The sequence below is a fragment of the Pelophylax lessonae genome (assembly GCF_965119305.1).
Source record: "Pelophylax lessonae genome assembly, chromosome: 10".
NCBI lineage: Eukaryota > Metazoa > Chordata > Amphibia > Anura > Ranidae > Pelophylax > Pelophylax lessonae.
Window position 1 is genome coordinate 154,403,150 of NC_138777.1, and position 20,987 is coordinate 154,424,136.

The following is a 20,987-nucleotide window of genomic DNA, read 5'->3' on the forward strand; positions in this document are numbered from 1 at the left end:
AATGTAGATCAAGGTGACTACCACTGAATGCTTTGAGACAATATCATGACATCTTTACTGGCATCTAACAAGTAACTAAACGATTAAATTGGTTCTAAAGGACGAGGGTTTTTTATCTTAATGCATTCTCTGCATAAAAGAAATGAATCTTTAGTATGAGGCTCCCCTTATTACCTGAGCCTTATCTTCATCCAGCTATGTGCACAGGAGCAGTGGCTCTCTCAGGTATCTCACTCCTCATTGGCTCAGACACAACAGCGGAAACCATTGGCTCCTGCTGTTGTCAATCACATCCAGCGAGGCAGAAGCAGCAAGTGGGACCGAGCCAAGCTCTGTGTGTCAATGGACACACAAAGCTGGCCCTAAAACGAGTCCTCAAAAGTGACCCCAGAAATATATACCTGGAAAATATAAGCCAGTCAGTTTAACATCAATAGTATGTAAGCTATTGGAGGTAATGGTAAGGGACTTTATCCAGGATTTTGCTGATGAAAATCGTATCGTTAGTAGTATACAGCACAGATTAATGAAAAATCGTTCTTGCCAGATTAACATTTGACGAGCAAGGGAGCTGTCATCTATATAAAAAAAAAGGCCTGTGGACATGGTGTACCTGAATTTTGCAAAAGCATTCAATACAGTTCCCCATAAATACTTCAATTAGAAGCTGAGGACATTTGGCATGGACTTTAGAGCACGTACCTTGGTTATGGAGGCACATCCATAGGGTGATGGATAAATAGCCTGTACTCAGAATGCTCTGCAGTGGTAAGCAGGGTCCCCCAAGACTCTGTCCTGGCCCAATTATGTTTAATTTATCCACAAATGATTTAGAGGTTGGCATAAATAGCTCAAACTCAATGTCTGCTGATGATACAAAGCTAAGCAGGGCAATAACTTCACAACAGGATATATAAACTTTACACAAAACCTCAATAAAAGTGAGGTTTAATGTTGAAAAATGTAATGCACTTGGGGGGCTAAAAATATGAATACGAGTTACTCGCTAGAGGGAGATAAAATAATCCAGGGGTTCTAGCAGATCACCGGCATGCAATACCAAGCTGCACAAGCGCAAAACAGACAAAATATCAGCATGCATTAAAAAGGTTATTTACTCAAGAGATAAAACTATAATTCTACCACTTTACAAAAACTCTAGTCTGGCCACATCTTTAGTATGCCATCTGGGTATTGTCACCAGTTCACAGGAAAAATGTGCTGGAACTGAAGAGAGTCCAGGGAAGGGCAACAAAGCTAATAGGAGGACCTAAGTTATGAGGAACGCACTACATGTAAAAAAAAAAAAAACATATTCTCCCTGCAGAAGAGACGCTTGAGAGGGGATATGAAGGCTCAATTTACACTGTTCCATGTGCATGCAACACACGTGGTAACTCACACATTTGGACATGAATGGGCCCAACATGCAAGAGTTTTACTGAATCAAAATTGACAAGCAGTCATAGTCCATAAAACACCACCCTAACCATATAATGCATTTAACATTAAAATATTTGTACTAGTACCCAAAGACAATGTCACAATGACAATGCAATGGCTTGGGAAACCCTTAAAACATCTCCTTCAGTGGCTGGGTGAATCAATAAGTCAGCACTACATCACTACTCATAGCGTTCAACATACTGTACTAAAACTAGGCAACATAGAGGCTAGAAATTCAAGTCTGCCAGACTACACATATGGAGCCAAAAAGGGTATACAGTAGTAGTACAATACGCAGGAAGAATTTTAAAACGCTCAGATTACTGAGCGAAAAGGAGATTATTTCAGGCAAATGGAGGAAGGCAGGAAATAAAACTAGCTTGGCAAGAAGGATCCTATATTTGTTATCCTTAAAAATAATTTTGTCTCCTTCTAGCAACTGATCATAACTGTCAAGTAATCTATATCTCTTTGTCAGCGATAATGTTGCAGTTAATTTCTGCTTCTCTCTTGTGAATACATAGGCTGTTTCATTGTGGTAGAATGGCAGTACCTATGTGCTATGCATTTCATGGCATATAACATGCTTTCTGATTATTCTGGATGTGGTCTCTTCTTTGGATATTCCAAAATCATGCAGTGACAAACTATTAGTATGGAAAAATTGGATTTTTGACTTATCGTAAAATCCATTTCTCTGCTGTTTAATAGAAAATTGTTCGAAAAAGCATTCGATATGCTCGATCATTCAACTTTCTAAATGTTAGTGGGCTAATTTCTATTCTCAATATGGCAATTTTAATGCAAAAAAAGGAACCACTATGTTGGATTTTCTTTAAATGAAACAATTGACGTGTTTCAATGGGAGAATTTACAAAGGTCAACAATTCGTTACATCATTGATCGTATAATTGATCAAGGAAAATGTACTTTTATGTTGTTACTGATCGATAATATCTCGATAATTGGGCTACATCTATTGATACAATGATGGTGTTATCGCATGCATGTGCAACAGATTTTTTAAATTCCGACTTTTTTGTTTTTTTTTAATTATTTTTATTGAGTTTGCAAACACACAAGTACAAAAGAAAACACAAAAACAAGAAAACAAAAACAATTCCAACCCCCCAACCCCAGTGCAGTGTCCAAGTGTGAATATCCATAAAAAAAAGTGCGAAGGAGTATTTTCAGGAGACAGGCAGCATGGCGGTGTCTCTCCATACAGTGTCCAACTAAGGATCATGAAGCAGCCCCCCCACCACTGTACCTCTACTCAGCATCTACTTTACATAAAGTACAATAAACATTACGCCACATATTAGGTGACTACGAGCCACCCCCGAGGAGGGCCGCCGCCCTCTCTGGCGGCAGGCCACAGCCACCTCAAAGAAGGGTGGATGAGCTCTCAGTCCAACCCTGCCATACTTTCTGAAACTTCTTAACACATCCTCTATTCAGATACGTTGCTTTGTAGAAGGGTAACATCTTGTTCATAAGATATTTCCAGTACTCTACTGATGGCGCTTTAGCCTTCCTCCAATGGAGAAGAATAGCCTTACGCGCATAGAACAGAGTAAATGACAGCAAGGTCCTTTGTGGTCACAGGGGTGCCAGTTCCTCCCACCAAACCCAACATACATCCACTCGGTGACAACGGCACCTTCAAGAGTCCCAACCACCCCTTGCCAGAACCTCTGTATGAGCAAACAGTGCCAAAAAACATGCCCGAAGACCGCCAGAGCATGCCGGTGTTCCGTGAGAATTACCTACCCGTGAGAAAAACCTACCCTCGTCACTTCCGGTTCACGGCACTGTATGTAACACGAGCAGTTACATTAAAACAGCTGTGCTGCAATATGAGTCATCCCCGCTCCTGTCCCTGTCACTTCCCTCATCTCCGATAGTAAATATAAAAGCGGCGGCGGCTGTATGAAAACATAAATCACGGAGCCGACAGCCGCTTTTATATTTACTAGCCGAGAGCAGGGAAGTGACAGTGATAGGAGCGGAGATGAGTGATATTGCAGCACAGCTGTTTTAATGTAACCCCCGCGTAGGTAGGTTTTTTTCACGGACACCGTGCTCGTTTCATACTAGTGCGCATGCGCACTAGTCTGATTCTCAGCTGCTCCATTAGTTATCCGGGGCTGTGAGCATGCGCACTGCTGCGCTGCTCAGCTGTTTCTCTCAGGAAGGGACGAGAGTAGGTTTTTCTCACGGGGTAGGTAATTCTCACGTTACACAGGCACAGCCAGCACTCCACAAATCCCGAAGCATACATCAAAGCAATCCTGGCAGGCATAGAATATACCTGATGTAGAATCTTGTATTGTATAAGGCGGTCCCTGGATAACACCAAGCATTTAAAGGGCTGATCCCACATATCGTCCCAATCCTCATTCTGTAACTCTGGTACAAGGGAAACCCATCACTTTTAGTAATTGTCCTGGGGAGATTGGTAAACAACTCCTTATAAACAGTAGATAATGCTTTAGGCAGATTTTACGAGGCCAGTAACTGCTCCAGGTCAGAAGCCAGTAACAGTACTGAAGCGCCTCCAAATTTAGAGTGAAAGGCATGCCGCAGCTGCAGATAGCGAAAAAAAAATACCAGTTATGAAGTTGAAATTTGAATTTCAATTAATCAAAAGTGAGTAGCCGCCCTCCTCCCACAATATCCTTCAGCTGTTTAATACCCTTTTCCGCCCACACACCAGGGTCCGGTATAGTGACAAATTGAGGGAGATTTGGATTAAACCAGAGCGGTGCAGCAGGAGAAAGCCCACCACCCTCTGGTTGCATAAGGAGTTGAACCTGGTCCCACGCCTTAATAGTGACTTTTATGGAGTTTGTTAGCACATTACTACCCCGAGGCCCCCTAAACAGTAAATTATGAAGTCCCTCATATGAACCCACCAACGCAGCTTCTAAAACATTGGCCGCGTCTCCATCATCCCTAAGGAGCCATCTACGAGCATAAACCATCTGACCTGCTAAGAAATATTTGTGAAGGTCCAGGAGCACAAGTCCCCCCTGACGCATGGGTTCTTGCAGGACCCGCATTCCCAATCTGGGATTCGCTGAGGACCATAAAAAGTAACTAAACAGCCCCTCTATCTTTTTGAAATAGGATCTAGGGACATACACCAGTGATAAATTCCGACTGTTTTTGACAAACAATTTTCTAAATGTGTATGGCCAGCATTAGGCTCACTCATCACTCTCACAGAAAACAGATCTGCAAAGACCTGTTGGCTGAATAGGAACGGTCTTAGAGCGGGAAGCACTCCAGTAAGGGTCAAAAGACTTTTTGCTTACCATGAGCCTAGAAACAGTATTGCCACCCATAGTACAGCATGCTTGAAACCCAGGAAGGTTTTATCTTGATGCAGAGAAGGCATTAAGGAAAAAAAAAAATTGGGCATACTCTACGGTTACAAGAAATTCAAGTGTCCATGTAGCGCAACTACAATATGTAGTAACATAGGCAAAGTTATGGTGCCCTACACAAATAAGCATTGTGGTGTTACACCACAAAGACCTACGCCTGCTGTGTTAATTTCAACATGCTGCCAACACAGCACATTGCAACAAAAGTTACACTAAATTTTTAATGCAATCTACCACAATCCAATGGTATATGTGTTGCAGTATGCTGCAAAGCAGGTCTGTTAGAACCTGCTGCACCTGTAAATTAGGCTGCCTTTAAACACCTGTTCAATTGCTTGATAACACAAATTGCTAATCAGTCAATCACATGGCAGCAACTCATTGCATTTAGGAATCTAGATGTGGTGAAAATGACTTTTTGAAGTTCAAATCAGGCATCACAATGGGGAAGAAAGGGGATTTAAGTGACTTTGAATGTGGCATGGTTGTTGTTGCCAGATGGGCTGGTCTGAGTATTTAAAAAACTGCTGATCTACTGGGATTTTCACGCATGACCATCTCTAGGGCTTACAGAGAATGGTCCGAAAAAGACAAAAATATCCAGTGAGCAGCAGTTGTGAGGATGTTGTGTGGATGAAAATGCCTTGTAGTCAGAGGGAAATGGGCAGACTGGCTTGAGATAATAGAAAGGTGACAGTAACTCAAATTACCAGTCATTACAAATAAGCTATGCAGAATACCATCTCTGAATGCACAACACATCGAGCCTTGAAGCAGATGGGCTACAGTAGCAGAAGACCGCACCGGGTGCCACTCCCATCAGCTAACAACAGGAAACTGAGGCTACAATTCACACAAGCTCACCAAAATTGGACAAACGAAGATTGGAAAAATGTTGCCTGGTCTGATGAGTCTCAATTTCAGCTGAGACATTCAGATGATAGGGTCAGAATTTGGCGTAAACATAAAAGCATGGATGTATTCTGCCTTTTATCAATGGTTCAGGCTGGTGGTGGTATAATGGTGTGGGGGATATTTTCTTTGCACACTTTGGGCCCCTTGGTAGCAATTGAGCATTGTTTAAATGCCACGGTCTACCTGAGTATTGTTGCTGTCCATGTCCATCCCTTTATGACTACAGTGTACCCATCGTCTGATGGCTACTTCCAGAAGGATAATGCACCATGTCACAAAGCTCAAGTCATTTCAAACTGGTTTCTTGGACATGACAATGAGCCCACTGTACTCCAATGGCCTCAACAGTCACCTAATGTCAATCTAATAGAGCACCTATGGGATGTGGTGGAACGGGAGATTTGCATCATGGATGTGCAGCCGACAAATCTATATAATGCTATACCCGCAGTTGATCCAGAGGAAGGCGAAAAAAAACCCCAGCAAAGCATGATCCAATTTGCTACAGCAGGGGAAAAAAAATTCCTTCCTGATCCCCCGAGAGGCAATCGGATATTCCCTGGATCAACTTTACCTTAAAAAAAATTTAGTACCCATTTATATTATGTACACCTAGGAAAGAATCCAGGCCTTTTTTTTTTTTTTTTAAGCAATCTAGTGAGCTAGCCAGAGCCACCTCTGGAGGGAGTCTATTCCACATCTCTTACGGTGAAGAAACCTTTCCGTATTTGGAGATGAAATCTTTTTTCCTCTACACGTAAAGAGTGCCCCCTTGTCCTCTGTGTTGACCTTAAAGTGAAAAACTCAACACCAAGTTCACTATATGGACCCCTTATGTATTTATACATGTTGATCATAGCCCCCCTTAATCTCCTCTTCTCAAGAGAGAATAAATTCAGTTCCTCCAATCTTTTCTCATAGCTGAGGTCCTCCATGCCTCTTATCAGTTTGGTTGCCCTTCTCTGCACTTTCTCCAGTTCCCCGATATCCTTTTTAAGAACTGGTGCCCAAAACTGAACTGCATATTCCAGATGAGGTCTTACTAATGATCTGTACAGGGGCAAAATGATCTCTCTCTCTCTGGAGTCCATGCCTCTGTTAATACAGGAAAGGACTTTGCTTGCTTTGGAAACCACAGCTTGGCATTGCATGCTGTAATTAAGCTAATATCTACCAGAACACCCAGATCCTTCTCCGCTATGGATTCCCCCAGTTCTACTCAAACTAGTATGTACGATGCATGCATATTCTTAGCCCCAAAGTGCATAACTTTACATTTATCAACATTAAACCTCATTTGCCACATAGTTGCCCAATGAAACAGTGCATTGAGGTCAGCTTGTAAGTTGGAGACATCCTGTAAAGAAGTTATTCCACTGCAAAGCTTGGTGTCATCTGCAAAGACTGAAATGCTACTTTTGATCCCAGACCCTATATCATTTATAAAGATATTAAAAAGTAAGGGTCCCAACACTGAACCCTGGGGTACACCACTGATAACCTTAGACCATTCAGAGTAAGAATCATTAACCACTACTCTCTGAATTCTATCTTTTAGCCAATTTTCTATCCAATTACAAACCGATCTTCCCAAGCCTGTAGACTTTACCTTACACATTAGCCGTGTGTGGGGAACTGTGTCAAACGCTTTTGCAAAATCCAAGTATACTACATCCACAGCCACCCCTCTGTCCAAGGTTTTACTTACCTACTCATAAAAAGAAATCAGGTTTGTTTGACATGTTCTGTCTTTCATGAATCCATGCTGTCTGTTGCTTAAAATATTTTTTTCCAGCAAGAACTCATCTATGTGGTCTTTTATTAAACTCTCCAATATCTTCCCGACTGTAGAAGTTAAACTAACAGGTCTATAGTTACTTGGCAAAGACTTTGATCCCTTTTTAAATATAGGCACCAAATTGGCCCTACGCCAATCCAGTGGTACTATTCCAATCCTTAACGAGTCCCTAAAAATTTGAAACAAAGGCTTAGAAATTACAGTGCTCAATTCTTTTAGGATGTGTGGGTGCATGCCATCTGGTCCAGGCACTTTATCCACCCTTATTCTGTCTAAATATTTCTGGACCATATCACTTTTGAGCCAATGTGGATCATTTGACGCTGTGTCAATACCGTCCTCATTATGGTCATGAGCTCCCCCATGCTCCTTTCTATATACATAGCTGAAGAAAGTATTTAATAAATGTGCCTTCTCTTTTTCCCCAGTAACCCACTCCTGATTATTTTGTAAAGGGCCTACATGCTCAGATCTAACCTTTTTACTGTTAATATATTTGAAGAATTTTGTGGGGTTTGTCCTACTATCTATTGCAATCTGTCTGTCGTTCATTTTGAATTTTTGTGTCCCTGATTTCCTTTTTACATATTCTGTTATATTCTTTGTAACAATTAAACAATGATAGTGTTCCCTTATTTTTATATTTTTAAAAAGCTCTTTTCTTTTTATCTATAGCTTTTTTAACTTTTGCCGTGAGCCAAATAGGTTTTATTTTTAGCCTTTTAAACTTATTACCCATGGAAATATACTTTGCAGTGAGTTTGCATAAAGTATTTTTGAAAAATTCACATTTCTCTTCTGTGCTCATCGATGTCAATATTCCCTCCCAGTCTAAATCCTGGAGTGCAGCCCTCATCCTTAGAAAATTTGCTCTCTTAAAGTTAAGTGATTTTGTATTTCCTGTATGCGTTTTTTGCTTACAGCTAACATTAAATGAAATCATGTTATGGTCACTGCTACCCAGATGTTCTTTTATATGAACATCGTTAATAAGCTCTGCATGGTTTGAGATTACTAGGTCCAACAGAGCATCATTTCCAGTGGGGGCCTCAAACTGCACCATAAAATGGTCTTGTAATAGGTTTATACATTCTTGCCCTTTAACTGTTCCAGCAGGGCCATTACTCCAGTTAATGTCTGGGTAGTTAAAATCCCCCATTATTAACACTGTCCCAGCCCTTGCAGCCCTTTCGATCTGTGCCAAGAGCTGAGTCTCCACCTCCTCATTAATACTGGGAGGTCTATAACAAACTCCAATGATAATCTTTGTTTTACGCACACCCATGTACATTTCAACCCATACTGCTTCAGATTCAGCACACTCTCTATCAACAAGGTCATCTTTCACACGCACTTTGAGATCACTTCTCACATAGAGACAAACCACCACCACCCCTCCGTTTTACCCTGTCTTTCCGAAAGAGAGCAGAGCCAGAAATATTAACAGCCCAATCATGTGAAGAATGAAGCCAAGATTCAGCAATACCAATTAAGTCATAGTTCTCCTCGTGCACCAGAGCTTCCAACTCACCTATTTTGCTTGGCAGACTTCTGGCATTGGTGAACAAACACTTTAAATCATTGTCCCATTTTGCGCACTTATTTTGCATGTTTTTAATTTTGGTACAAATAGTACCATTTCCAATGGTTGTGGCCAGTGAGTGTAAATGGCACAGCAATGCACCACATGCGTAGAACCTGTGTGCATAAGGGGCATTGTGTCAAGTTGGCCATACATTACTCGGCTGAAAAAACTAAGACAACTTCCCCTTCCACACATTGGCTGCAGCGCTGATAGAGCGGTGATTTTCCAACAGTCCCATTCATGAAAAGTCTATTGATAGATCAAATTCTCATGAACTGGAATGGCCATTCATGGTTCGAAATTCATCTGGTTCCTGCTTAACCAGACAAATTTCAATCCATGTATGGCCAGCTTTATTGCTTGCTGAAAATAACCTTAGTTGGAGGAAAATAAATTAAAGAAGCCACTACACTTTAGGACAAGTAGGGTGCAATTTATTACATGTTTGATCTTGGCTTTAATTACTTTAATAATAAAGCACAAATAATGTACAGATCAGAAAGTATAGCCAAAGATAAGATTAAACCACATTAAACTGTCAAAAAAAAAAATCTTAATGATCCTGCCCAGAATCCAGTATGCTTCAAAATTCCTATTTTAGCTCCCTCTGCTGTACTGAAATCCCAAGTAGTGTTGTCAGTATTTTCCAGCTCTACCCTGTGCACTGTATAACAACTCCCCATCTCCAGTCTAATAGTACTCAAGGCCAGGTGCTCCTCAACCCTCCATTGGAGGAAGGTCAAGAACCGAGCCATAGAAAAAGAGCGAGGATGAACCCCAAGCGACTCACGCCACGCAATGTATGACTTCCATATACGTTGGTAGATCTTTCTAGAGGTCAATTTTCTATCTTTAACAGTGTAGGAACCACTGATCTAGAGAAACCGCTATCTTTTAGCACCTGGTTTTCAAAAGCCTTGGGACAGCAGATCTTCCCTGACAGGAAGTCTCCATAGAACATCGGCGACCAGCCATTCCAGATCGGCATACCGAGACCGGCGAGGCCAGTCTGAAGCCACTAAGATGACTGGAATCCCTTCTGCCTCGATCCTGCACAGAAGTCTTGGCAGAAGCTTGAGAAGGGGAAAGGCATAAATCAGATGATACTGACCCCACGGGGCCACCAGCACGTCTGTGGCATCCACCAGAGGGTCCAGAGACTATGCAACAAATCTTTGCATCTTCCTGTTGAGAGGAGAGGCCAACAGGTCCAACTCGGGAGTACCCAACCGGAGGCACAACTGATGAAACACCTCCGGATGAAGTGATCATTCCCCCTGGTCCAACGCCTGTCGACTGAGGTAATTCGCCTGCCAATTTTCCACCCCCAAAACATGTACAGCAGAGATAAATTTGTAAAGATAAAGTGCGCTAAACTCATATAAAATGTTCCCTGAATTAAGGAAACAAATCCTTAATTAACTATTAACTTGATTAACAAATATAGTGGTATAAAAAGATATTCAAAGTAAGTACTATACCAACAAATAGTATTACATGTGCTCTAATATATCAAATGAACATCAAAGTGAATAAAACACTCTTCAATATAATAGTGCAGAAAAAATTGGCAAAGAATATATAAAGTCCAATCCAAATAGTCCAAGTGGTATAGTGATTAAAATAAACTCCTTGGTGAAAACTCCACAGCAAATCAAAGTGCAGGTGTTCCCATCACCAACTCTGGATTGGCTCCTTACCGGAAAGATGGATAAGTAAGGGCGTAATATAGCACAAATCCAGGTATAGAAAAACCACAGTGGATCCCTGAGACCACGCTAAATGAGAGGATGTGCCTCTTACCAGAATGATTCTTGGGTGTAGGCATAAACATGCACTTCACAGGGGTGGTGGGTGTCCCTTCTATGATCCCTAGGTCTGGATATGGCTCCTCCAAGGTCCGGACTTATCTCACAGTGCCCCAGAAATAACAAAACCGCACAATGGTTTAATACCTCACCGACTGTTTTATTATTAGATAAAGGTTACACTTACACGGCTTGTATTCGGGGCAAGTAGTGCGGTAATGGAGAGAACGAAGCCGCGGCCGCCTGCAGTGCGGTCCGCGGCGATGTGTGATGACGTTGCTGCGCTCCTTTCTGACGCGTTTCCTGCCAAGAGGTCGTCTACGGAGATAGGAGAACACACACACATACACATGTACAGCAGAGATGACTGGAATGAAACGCTCTGCCCACCTTAGAATGCCGGGTAATTCACGAGCTGCCAGGGCACTTCCCTTGGTGATTGGCATAGGACATAGCCATGGCATTGTCCGATTGAATTCACACTGGGCACCCCTAAAAAATGATCCTTCCAATGATCCAGACAAAGTCTGATCGTTCGGAGCTCCAGTACATTGATCGGCAGTCTGGACTCTTCCAATGTCCAAATCCCCTGAGCAGAATCTTTTCCGAGAACACCTCTCCACCTGATAGGCTGGAATCCATGGTGACCACTGTCCAGTACAAGGGGAGAAAGGATTTGCCCTGGCGAAGTTCCAGAGAACAAAGCCACCAGATTAGGGACCCTCTCGTACCTCGGCTCAGCTGGATCAGATTGTTCAAAGACTGTGGATTCTGGTCCCATTTGATTGTGGATTGTCCCATTTGACCAGAATCTCTCTTTGCAGAGATCTCGTGTGGAACTGTGCAAACGGAACCGCCCCAAAAGGTAGACACCATGAGGCTCAGCAACCGTATGCCGTATGTACTAAGGGATGACTGTCTGCTGGACAGAAGAATTTAAATTACTTCCTGTTTCTGGAGTTTTTCCAGAGGAAGGAACACTCTGGCTAAAACCGAGTCCAGAGTCATACCCAGATAGTCCAGATTTGTGCATGGTACCACAACATACTTCTGAAGGTTCAGAATCCAAACCAAACTCCCTCGGAGTTAGCAGAGCAATCTCCAAGTTGTACACCAGAGCAGTCAGAGAGTTTACTCGAAAAAGATTGTCCCGGTACCCCAGTACCGTGATCCCAGCTGACGCAATAATGCCAGCACTGGGGCCAACACTTTTGTGAAGACCCAAGTAGCGGATGTGAGGCCACAGGGTAACGCCACAAACTGATAATGCTCCTCTCCCACGGCAAAGCGGAGGAAGCGTTGGTGACCAACACATATTGGAATGTGAAGGTAAGTGTCCTTGATGTCGATCAAAGCAAGAAGAATTGGACAGACCTTGTCCTTCTTCCTGGGGACTGTAAACAGGTTTGAATAAAACCCCTGGAAATGTACCAAAGTTGGAACCTGGACAATCACCCCTTAGCTCAGCAAGTCTTGTACTGCACCAAAGAGACCCCGTAAGCGGCCTGAGGGCGGGCACAAATTGTAGGGGAAAAACCTTTCCAGAGGGTAAGAACGAAAATCGATCTTACAGCCGGGCCGTATGACTTTGTGGACCCACTTGTCCTGTACCAGGGAGGTCCACAGGTCCAGAAACCTTCAAAGACGTCCCCCCACCCCACATACGTATGAGAGTGCCACTTCATGCTAAGGGAGCCTTGTCCGCAGGTCTGGAGAAACTCGCTCTCAGCTTGCCAGACCAGGTTCATTTGGATCCTCTGGAGGAGGCCCTGAAGGGTTTTGATCCCTTGTGTTGAGAACCTGCGGGATGAAAAAACTTCTTATAATCCGAGAAGGATGGACCACGGCTATGACGGTGCTCTTTGCCCTTAATAGCCTGCTAAAGAAAGGTAAAAAAAAGGTGTAAAAACACTGCTAGGAACATCCCCACCGTGCTGGCAGCACCACAGGTTGCCAGGCACAGAGAATCAACGGATCCTATAGCAGAGAGGGAGAGGACCCCATCAGATTCATTACCCACCGATCAGGCACCGCAGCACAAGGCTGTCTGCGCACACACATGCAGCAATGAGGAAGAGAAAGATCCAGGAGTCAGCACCAGAGGATAAGGAGGGGCTCCCACCACCAAAATTAACACCCATATATCCTTCACAGTCATGGCCGCCGCTATTAGCAATGAGAAACCACTAGAAAATGGCCGCTAAGGCTACACAAACATGGCCGCCAAATCTACGGCACACAGGCTACAAGAAAAAGGTGGCACCAAGCGGCTCCTGGGGGCCCCAAGACCTCCCGAAAACAATACCAGCAGGAAGGGGGCCCTGGCAGGAGTTCCACCAGGTACAGCCCCTCCCAAAAGCCAATCTGGAAGGGACCGATGTCCACCCCAAAACCCTCCAGACAAAACCTACTCTCCATCAAAATGGGGGGCTTTCAGCCAGGAGGAACACTGCGACTCAGGCTAAGGCCAGGTCATATGCGACCTTGCGATGTGTTTAACTTGCAGGCCAGCCCCCGTCCAGTGGAGCTATGTCGCGGCCGACCTAGCACAGAGCTGAGGTTTGGCAATGCTTGCTGGCCAGCCTGGGGTGACCACTGGATTTTAAAAACATACAGTGCATTCCAAATTTATTCGGCCCCCTTCGACCTTTTGCCACATTTCAGGCTTCAAACATAAAGATATAAAACTAATTTTTTGTGAATAATCAACAAGTGGGACACAATCATGAAGTGGAACGAAATTTATTGGAGATTTCAAACTTTTTTAACAAATAAAAAACAAGAATTGGGCATGCAAAATTATTCAGCCCCCTTAGGTTAATACTTTGTAGCGCCACCTTTTGCTGCGATTACAGCTGTAAGTCGCTTGGGGTATGTCTCTATCAGTTTTGCACATCAAGAGACTGAAATTTTTGCCCATTCCTCCTTGCAAAAGAGCTCGAGCTCAGTGAGGTTGGATGGAGAGATGAACAGCAGTTTTCATTTCTTTCCACAGATTCTCGATTGGATTCAGGTCTGGACTTTGACTTGGCCATTCTAACACCTGGATATGTTTATTTGTGAACCATTCCATTGTAGATTTTGCTTTATGTTTTGGATCATTGTCTTGTTGGAAGACAAATCTCCGTCCCAGTCTCAGGTCTTTTGCAGACTCCATTAGGTTTTCTTCCAGAATGGTCCTGTATTTGGCTCCATCCATCTTCTCATCAATTTTAACCATCTTCCCTGTCACTGCTGAAGAAAAGCAGGCCCAAACCATGATGCTGCCACCACCATGTTTGACAGTGGGGATGGTGTGTTCAGGGTGATGAGCTGTGTTGCTTTTATGCCAAACATAACGTTTTGCATTGTTGCCAAAAAGTTCGATTTTGGTTTCATCTGACCAGAGCACCTTCTTCCACATGTTTGGGGTGTCTCCCAGGTGGCTTGTAGCAAACTTTAAAGGACACTTTTTATGGATATCTTTAAGAAATCGCTTTCTTCTTGCCACTCTTCCATAAAGGCCAGATTTGTGCAGTTTACGACTGATTGTTGTCCTATGGACAGAGTCTCCCACCTCAGCTGTAGATCTCTGCAGTTCATCCAGAGTGATCATGGGCCTCTTGGCTGCATCTCTGATCAGTCTTCTCGTTGTATAAGCTGAAAGTTTAGAGGTACAGCCAGGTCTTTGTAGATTTGCAGTGGTCTGATACTCCTATCTCAATATTATCGCTTGCACAGTGCTCCTTGGGATGTTTAAAGCTTGGGAAATCTTTTTGTATCCAAATCCGGCTTTAAACTTCTCCACAACAGTATCTCGGACCTGCCTGGTGTGTTCCTTGTTGTTCATGATGCTCTCTGCGCTTTAAACGGACCTGAGACTATCACAGTGCAGGTGCATTTATACGGAGACTTGATTACACACAGGTGGATTCTATTTATCATCATTAGTCATTTAGGTCAACATTGCCCCACTTGTTGATTCTTCACAAAAAATTACAGTTTTATATCTTTATGTTTGAAGCCTGAAATGTGGCAAAAGGTCGCAAAGTTCTAGGGGGCCGAATACTTTCACAATGCACTGTATCCAGCCCATCGCCCAGTCCAGCAGTTGATTGTATATTCTCACAGGAAAAATAGAAAGATCCATTAAAAGGGGAAAAATTGCCAGGACCGAAGATCCCAGCAAGGAACTAAGTCCCTATTTCTGATTGGCAGAAAAAAACTGAGTGCCTATAGCTGAGAGTGGGAGTATACCCCCTGGGACTGCCCACAGGCATAGTCAAGCCTAAAGTCCTACTCCTGTAGGGGGCAGTATAACCCAATTGTTAAGAAGATCAGGAGCTGTGTCCATCAACGAACGATAGAGAAAATGTGTTTTATTGAAATTGTTTTTAAATAAACATTACATAGATTTCACACACCCCCAAATATTTATCCCAAACTATGAGGACTCAATCATATGTGCATACTTAAAGCCCATCCACAGGCAGAATAGTTGCTGTACCCCCACTGCATGGGTTAAACTACTCATCATTGTCTAGGGGAAGAGGAGAAAGGCGATTTACTTACCCAATCCTCCGAGAACAAGACCAGTCCGGTACCCCCCCGCTCCATCCGTCTTGAATTGTGGACTGATCCTGATGTCATTAGGCCCATAGCAGGCTCCATAGACCAGGAACAGCCCACTGTGGGACCATGGAGGAATGCAGTTTTCCAGTGGAATGTGGGACGAAGGATCGGGTGAGTATAAGCTTTCTCCCCACCCCTAGATAAAATGAGTAGCTGACCTGTGCAGTGCAAATACAGCATGAAAAAAATATTTTTTTTTTTTTTGCATAGAGTTGGGCTTTAACCACTTGCAGGCTGCAATATATCCAGATGACGGCTACAGCATGGCCGGCTAGTTCTGGGAGTCTGTCATATGATGGCCTCCAGTGCTTGCGCTTCTCATGCACCCGGAAGTGTCTGTGAGTGCTGAGTCTGCGGGACCTAGTGCATCACTGATTGGGGTAAAGGGGCCAATCACAGTGGCCCTTTCGCATGTGATCGCGCTGTCCAATGACAGAGCGATCACTTGTCAACAAACAGGGATTGTGCCCAGTTCAGCTTGCGCTGCTGCTGTGTTTCTCTCTCCTCTGTGCAGCCGCTGTGTTCCAATTGACATGAGAGGGACTGCCTGCATGCTGATGCATGGGATATCTGTGCAGCAAACATGACTCCCACATGGTGTACAATTAAGTAAGCCTGTTTGAACAGGGCCTAACGGTTAATGTTTAGTAGTAAAATCATATCTCAATTGAGATCTTCATATAATGGAATGGTAAAACTCAAAGTGAACATATCTACTATAATTTAGGAGCCCTGTACTTCTCTTATAACTCTACATTGTAACACAGGCAGGAAAAAAAAAATCACTTTTAATAAACATTACATTAGCATAACATTTAGCATAACTCCACTCTGTGGGTTAAAACTGGATGGACTTGTGTCTTTTTTTAACCAGACTAACCATGTAGCAACAAGATTAATTTAAGTGCCGGGTCACACTTATGCGATGCGGGAAGGCTGCGAATTCGCAGCCTGTTACCGCATCGCAAACGCACCCTTGGCAGTTCACACTGCCATATGCGGTACGCTGGGGGTGTCAATGAAATGTTAACGACACCCCCAGTTTGATCGCATATCGCAGTGCGATCTTTACAGTTCGCACAGGATCGGATCGCACAAGTGTGAACCACTGTGCGATCCGATCCTGATGCGGCTGAAAAAAAGGGTCATATGCGACTTTTGTGCGGGTGCAGAGCGAATTTAGCCATACAAAGTGTATGGTTGAATTTGCACCGCACAGCCGATCGCATGTAATGAAGGAGCAGTGCGCTCCGAATTACATGCTCTCGCAAGAGTGTGAACCGGCACTAAGTCACGTTGGCCATGATGCAACATAACATGATGGAAACTGTTTCACATTTGCAATCACTAAATGTCTGTACAACACAGTGTTAACTTGAACATTTGATGCAATAAACACAAATATCATCCAAATCATCTAATATCAATTATTAATGGGAATTGATGCTGATATTTTTAAATGTTTTTTATTTTTTTAATGTTTGTGTGAAGTATGTATATGTGTGTGTGTATTGTATATGTATATATATATATATATATATATATATATATATATATATATATATATATATATATATATATATATAGTATAGCTTTTTGATGCAGAAATGTACTAATTTTCTTTTTGCACAGACATTCACTTCTTTCTGTATCACTATCTTTTAAAAGATAACAGGAAAACTAACATGTGTACTAGTTTTAACTGTGTGTTAGGATTAAACAATTTAGCTGTCAAAAGTAAAAAACACCTCTATTCTTCCTAAAGGGTTAAAGAGAATTCACAGCTTAAGATACTGTGCAGGCACAGCAGTGCGGCTGGGATAAAAGCTACTTTCTTTCCCCTCCTCCTCCTGATTCTCTCCTCCCTTTCTCACTCTGCCTTCCACCCCCCCTCCAAGCTCAGGCTGTTCGCTGTATCAGGTTCTTCTCACATCTCTGCTCTTCTATGTTACATCCATTCTGCATTGTCTGATTTCAAGTGGGCTGGAAGGGGTAAACAGTACCATCCATGAAAGCTCTAAGATGATCAGAACGAAAATTTGGATATACTAGGCAATGGAGAAGAAACATTATTTACAGCTTGGCTTAAAGGGAAAAAACACCATTTTGTTCATCTTTTGAATGCCATCTTTTTTTAACTGACTAGGACATCTGCAAGACATTGGGAGCCTTGAGATCTCCCAGGAAAAATGATGTCTCTCGTACAATGGCTGTCAAATGTTTCCATGTTTTCCTCTTGCTCTGCATGGATCTTGACCTTTCATATTTCTCACTTTCCTGTCAGAATTTTAACCTTTATACCAGCTGCAGCAAAGCTATGTGGAGTTTGAGTATGGATTTCTGGCTGTGATTCTTCTTATATGTCCTTTGGAAACTATCAGATGATTTTTTAAATCCTACAAAACTGCCTACGTAGCTACAGAAACAGATGAAAATTTCCAGTCACTGGTAGAAGGAATTTAACACTTTCCTTGGTTTTCAGGTGTCATTCAATTTGTTGATTTTTTTTTTTTCCTGCCATTGATGGTAAGAGCCGAAAACCAGATATTGTTTTCTTTTTTTTTTTTCCAGCTACCAGATGGAGGAAAGTAACTCAACAATATTAATATTTCCACCAAATTAGCAGCCAACAAACGTATCTCCAAGACCCAATGGCCATAAAGCTTTGTTAAATGAGGAAAGTACATTTATACAATCTGAAAAAAGAAAGCACGAAAGAAAAGGGATTAAAACGTTCTCTAATGGGTTAAGAAAAATGAAGCGAGAGGAGTGAAATCAGCACAGAAGACGAATGTCTAGAACACAGATCTCTGTGTGGATCTTGCAAAGGCTCGTGTCTGGGGTGACAACAGGGCCTAAAACAGTTTGAGGGATAATGGGGCAGTGTGAAAGGATTGGTCCTGCACATAAGGTCCCTTATCTCTTGTGGGATCTATCTAAGGGACAAAGAGAGCGAGGACTGCAGTGAAGAGAACCAGAGAAAAATAAGTGGCCAAAAACTCCACAGACCTGCGCTCGGCTTATCTGCCCCAGGAAATGTCCTGCTTGTCACAGATTACACGTATCAAAAGTGAGAAGGGCAGCAGAGCTGTCACAACAGAGGGACACCAGTGAGGAAAGGAGGAACGCACAGGTATTAGAAAAGGAAACCCCTAAATGTGCCATAAATACAAGAAAACCATGTTTAATATGTGAGTGTTTGACAACCTGTGTTAGACAGCTTTGTGTGTAACACTGCATGCCAATAAAGGTACCCAGCAGGAATGTTTGAAATCAAAGCTACATCCCTAAGCTACGTGTGAACATAATTTATGTCATTTTATATAGTACTCATAAAAGAATAATTACATGTGGGGCTGACTGAGCATCCAGCAGAAAATGAACAAAATATGTAAAGGAAAGGAGTGCGGGATAACAGTGAGGAAACATTTCAATGAAGGGTGTTAAACAGGGAAAAACACAAATATAAATATGTGCATACACATCAGAATGCAAAATGAGAACATGGGTAAAAGAAAAAGATAGGAAACTGCCTGACAACCTCCTGCAATGACAAAGTGGTGCTAGTGAGCGACATTTTGTCAGGAAGGAGGCATCTTCTGAACTTCATCCATAGGTACATTGTGGGGAATTTCATTTGAGGGAACTCAGAGGAAGTGTTTGAAATGAAAAAGAACAAACAGCCAGGCAAGAAACACCAAATGTTAGAAAGAGTATGGGGAGGACAGGCATATTAGGGGGAAGACTTGGTGGATGGAAACACTTTTTATAGGAAATGTTGGGGGGGGGGAGGGTCTCATGTAAGATTACAGAAGAAATATGTCAGATGCTGGATAGCTTCACAATATTTGAGATTTGGAATGAATTGTAAAAATGTAGCCTCACGGAGAATACTGTGCTATAGTTCCAGGGACAAATAGAAGAACCCTGCCATGCATAAAAATGGTGGGATTTCAAGGTATTCTAGGTATCCTGTGGTAAGAAGTCATTATGTGGGTGGAGCGACAAGGTAGATGAGACTCACATAAAAGGTCTATGTGTAATGGTGGAAGAATGACTCTGCTAACAAACACTAGCTATGTGCATTTCATTCCCACCTATATTATTCACTTCAAAGTTGCCATATCCTGTGACTCATTTTATGCAACTACAGAAGGTATTAAAAATACATTGCAAATGTAACTGTGTGGAGCATCAGTAATGAGGGACATATGGCAATATGTATAAGGGGGGGGGGGATTATATTTATCTCAATTGAATATACTTAGATTACAGTTTGCTATATTGCTTTGAGGTTTTCTTGACAAAGAAATTATTTCATAATGTCTGATGTTGTCTGTACAAATATCAAGTATAATTATTAATCACCATTAGCTGCACAAAATTAGAATAAGATGGATAAAATAGTAATAAAAAGAGAAAAGTTCAGCTTAAATCTGAAAATCGAAAACAACTAAAAAACGATGCCCAATATCAAATTTAGTTCTGCTGGAATGCTCAATGACAATAATGGGCAAAAGCCTACAAGGGATTAAGGCCTTATGTCCCTGTGGGTCATGCAATACATTGGGATTGTTTTGGCCAGAGCTCTGGTAGTATAACCATTTGCAAATACAAACACTACAAAGCTTTAATACCCCAACCTTCATTTTACCATTTGGTAAAGAGCTTGCTTTGTGCTCGGTCCTTTCACTGCCAAAATATGTTAGCCTAACTGTTAATTCATGCAGTGTGGAGATCATAAGCAAGCCTTTAACAGTGAAAAGTCTGCAGGACATTGCTTTGCAGCTCCCAGCTTGGTGTCCAGCTTAGCCCAACTGGGCACTGTACTGTTCTATGTCTAGAGGAGATGCTTAGCAACCATTTGCTAAGCAACAAGGAGGCTGATAAAAGCCTGCTTTGCAGGTATGAAGGAGGGAGAAGGAGGAAAACAGTAGCTTACATTCAACAATAATTATGTTTCGCTCTGTTTAAAACACTATGGTTCAGAAAGAAGAGAACCAGTATATTTGGGTATTTATACATTACAATTAACATTTGCATATCCTATATTACTGAACACACTTGTCCATCTATGGTATATGGGATTATTACAGCCTTATCACTAAAAGGCAATGCCAAATCCTTAAAAATACTGCAAGAAAACTATAGGATGAAACGGTGTATGTGGTTTTTTACTACAATTATCTAATATCTGCTAAAACAGTTCAAGGTGAAGAAATATGTAAAAAAGAAAAATACAACCTCTAAGAACACTGCTTTCAAAGACAAGGTGTTTTACATTTCATAGGTATTCAAAGCTACATACACACTTAGTGGATCTTACAAAGTTGATTTAACTCACACTAAACCTTTTGGCTGGACCCAGGTAGTGTCACAGGATGTTTCTGAACAAATTGCCTTTGCCAGTGTGACTAGAGCTGTAGTCAAGC

The 20,987-nt window shown here is 42.2% G+C and overlaps 2 protein-coding genes across 2 annotated transcripts in view; one reads left to right on the forward strand and one right to left on the reverse strand.

Annotated features, from left to right (window-relative positions):
* Positions 1-20,987, reverse strand: part of PC (pyruvate carboxylase) — a 674,712-nt gene that overhangs the window by 128,320 nt on the left and 525,405 nt on the right. The gene's annotated exons all lie outside the window — the stretch shown is intronic.
* Positions 17,448-20,987, forward strand: part of LOC309566053 (leucine-rich repeat and fibronectin type-III domain-containing protein 4-like) — a 28,522-nt gene continuing 24,982 nt past the window's right edge. The window contains exon 1 of the mRNA XM_082271078.1: positions 17,448-18,688. The gene's annotated coding sequence lies outside the window, so the exon portion shown is untranslated. The remainder of the gene's footprint in view (positions 18,689-20,987) is intronic.